Genomic DNA, 3,669 nt, shown 5'->3' with positions numbered 1-3,669 from the left:
TCACTTTGTAGACCAGGCTGGCCTCGAACTCAGAAATCCGCCTGCCTCTGCCTCCCGAGTGCTGGGATTAAAGGCGTGCGCCACCACGCCCGGCTTTAGTTTCATTTTGATTAAACTAATGGTTTTGTTGAATTTAAGTAAGAGATTTCTTTTTTACTCATTGCATTGTGCTTGGTACAGAGCGAGGAGGTAGGACACCACACATCACATTTTTATTTCAGTTTACTTTATAAAGAGTTATAATTTAAATTTGATAGATCATGGGTAGGTGAGTTTTCTTTTTAAAAAATAATAAAATTCATTGCAAAGCAAACAAGGCATTTAAGTGGCACTCACATATTGATGGCAACCGACAACTGTCTAGTAGGATGTAAGGCCTACTCAGCAGTGGGTAAATCATTCCTGGTACTGGAAACCTAGTCAGTCTTCCAGGGGTCGTGAGACCATAGTCCATAGAGAAGATTCTTAGAAGAGAATCTACTACCACCACTTTGCTAGATAAGCGCAATTCCTTACACAGTCTAACTCTTGTCCTTATACCCACAGATTAGCGTAGCTACCACCCCCCAATATCAAAGAAGCTTCCTTTTACATCAGATGGAAACCATCCCAGAATACCTCAGCTGGATGTACTGCAGAGGTCAACAGATGGTGGGGAGCCCATTGCCAGGAGACACATCTACATTATACAGCCTGTATCTATGACTCAGGAAACATTGTAGGAGAGGAGGCAACAAGATTGTAAAAAACCAGAATATTACAGAGTCTTCTGTGAAATAGTCTACCCTAGAAATGCCTGCATAAACAAGACTGGAACGATGGCAATATCAGTGGAATGCTAATATGGAAAGGGGAAGATGTCACAGGGTCCTAGCCCTAGACAAAAATTTATAGGTAACTACTGACGGCTGTGAGAAGAATAAGTCTCTCTCAGGGATGAATCCCATCGTACAATGGACACACATATGCGTGCATGTGCGGGGGGGGGGGAAGAGGGGGAGGAAGAGGGAGAGGGAAAACAAACTAGTATCAGCAGTTTGTATTTAAATATACTTGTACACACATATGTGTGCGTGACAGTAATCAAGAAAAAGAGGCTCTTTATTTGAGAATGGGGAAGCAGGAAGGGATTGGGGAAAGGTGGCTGGTATGGGACTGGAGGAAGGAAAGGAAGGAAGGAAAGTGATCTCATTTTATTTCAACTAAGAACAGATTAAATAAATAAAATAATTAAATATAAAAATTAAAGCTTTGCTTGACCAGTCCCTACATATACTATCTGAGACAATGACTTAGTCATCTTCATATAAATATCCAACATTTTATTTATAAGTTAATTTAGATATTTGGACTATACAGAATGACAGATAAGTTTCCTTTAATGAGTCAGTGTCAGGAGGTTGGCAGTGACTGCCAAAGACTTTTGGTTCCCCTCGCCTCTCAGACAATGAGTCTTTTAAAATATTTTTCTTTAAAAAAATCTCTTTCTCATGTAACTTTAACACCATATTGCACTGTATGTCCATTTATATACTCCGATGCTTTGGAAGATGACAGATCATTATAATGGCTAAATTATTTTTTTCATCCTCAAAGAAGCAAGTTTTAGCCACTTGGGTACCATTCCCCTTGGTTGAGATTGGATGACTAAGGAACTCTGAAGCCTAATCACATTCAGTAAGAGAAGACTTAGGGCATCTGTAACATGGATGTAAAAGGGTAGAAACTCATGTGAATTCTGATTGGGCTGGGTGGTCTGTTGACAACTTTTACCTTAACTCTTGAGCTCTCTGAGACTCTATGCCCACTAGAGGCATGCTATGTCTACATAGTTAGAATTAGCTATTTTTATTATGATTTGGGTGTAACTTTGAAGTCTGGAGACAGAACAAAACCTCAAAGTCATCAGTTTAGTGGCTGTACACTAGTAGATGACATTTACAGTGCTATGATTCTATTTGTGAATCATAGCACTTCCTGGGTAGTTAAGATGATGTAAGATATACCTATAGGACACTGCAATACACTAGTTGTTCCCCTTTGTTCTTGCAGCTTTAATGGCCACTGTGACTCTTCCATCACAATGGTTACTCTTCCATGGAATCTGGTTGTCCTTAGCTGATGATGATAGACCCTTTTCCCTTACTATTTCAACCCAAATTAGAGCAGGCTTCTCTTTAATTTATCACACTGCATTTGCACATAGGTTGCAAAATTTGAATGCAACCTTACTGAATTTGAGGAGTTATAAGAGGTAAGAACATTCAAAGAACATTTACAACATGATGCACAATGAATGCCAGTTCCTAGGATACCAGTGTACCATCCTCCACGGAACTTTTTATGGTCACTGCCTGGGTTTTCTACCTCCTTTCTATAGGAGCTTCCTTGACATAACTTGCCTTCTTTAGCCCAGTCTAGACTCCATTTTATAAAGATACAATGTGAGAAAAGGATTTTATCCCCATCTCCATCTCATCCCACCACACTTGCTTCTTTATCCCTAGATGTTGTCCTAGCCTCTATCTTGAGGTCACCGCACATAAGAGACATCCATTGTTTTCTGGAAAATCTCTGCCCCTGAACCTGTGCTCTGAATGGGATGAACTAGTTTACCATCATTTCATAAACATTAGGTTGTTCTTGGATGACACCATAGTTTAGTCTAAGTTCGCTTAAACATGTTCAATCTATTCTTAACCAGAGCTTGAAGCACAGCCAGAATCTTCTCTATTTTTCCTATAGTCTCTACTCTCAGTCTCTTATGCAACAACAACAACAACATTCTAGAAGCCTCTTTCTCCCTCTCCATGCTCCTCAGGAAAAAAAAAAACCAATCACACATTATCTCAGAGAAGAGGTAATCATATTTAGAAAAGAATTCTTCCTTTGTGGACACTTCTATACTAAAGCAAGTATCTCTTATACCCAGAGAGTTTTTTATTTTGTTGTTTAAATGCTAACATTCTGATTAATAATGACTTCTATTTTCCTCATGTATACTGGCAGGGCATATTGCTTTACATCTGGGTTGTTTAAAAGTCCACTACACTGGTATTTGAAGAGCAAAAGCCAAGGGCTAGTGTGGCTCAAAGGCTAAGTTAGTCCTTTAGTTCCTAGAAGAAAAAAACCAAAAAACATGGACATTCACATGGTTTTGTCTCTTTGATTTCAAATTCTAAAATAAAAACAAACAACCCCCCCCCAAACATCATTGTACCTAGGTTGGCAAGACATTTCCATCATACCAGAGCTGCTGTGTACATTTTCTATAAAGCACCATGCAGTAAATAATTTAGGCTTTGCAGGCCATTTGATCTCTGTCTAGGCAATCTGCTATTGTCATATACAGACAGTAAGGAGATGAATACGCACAACTATGTTTGAATAAAACTCCATTCGTTAACACTAAAAATGTAAATGTCACAGATTATTAGTTTAACTTTTCTCAGCTACTTAAAGTCATAAAACTTGGATGAGGCGATGGCTTAGTTGGTAAAGTGCTTACCTTGTAAACATTAGCCCTGTGTTGGATTCCCAGAACCTATTAAAAAATGATGGGCACAGGTAGTGCTTGCTTGTAATCCCAATGCTTATGAGGTGGAGTTAGGTGGATCCCTGGGACCCACTAGGCAGCTAGCCTAGTCTACTTGGTGAGTTCTAGGCTAG

This window comes from Mus caroli, chromosome 4 (genome assembly GCF_900094665.2).
Source record: "Mus caroli chromosome 4, CAROLI_EIJ_v1.1, whole genome shotgun sequence".
NCBI classification, from domain to species: Eukaryota; Metazoa; Chordata; class Mammalia; order Rodentia; family Muridae; genus Mus; species Mus caroli.
Note: the sequence above shows the minus strand (reverse complement) of the source record.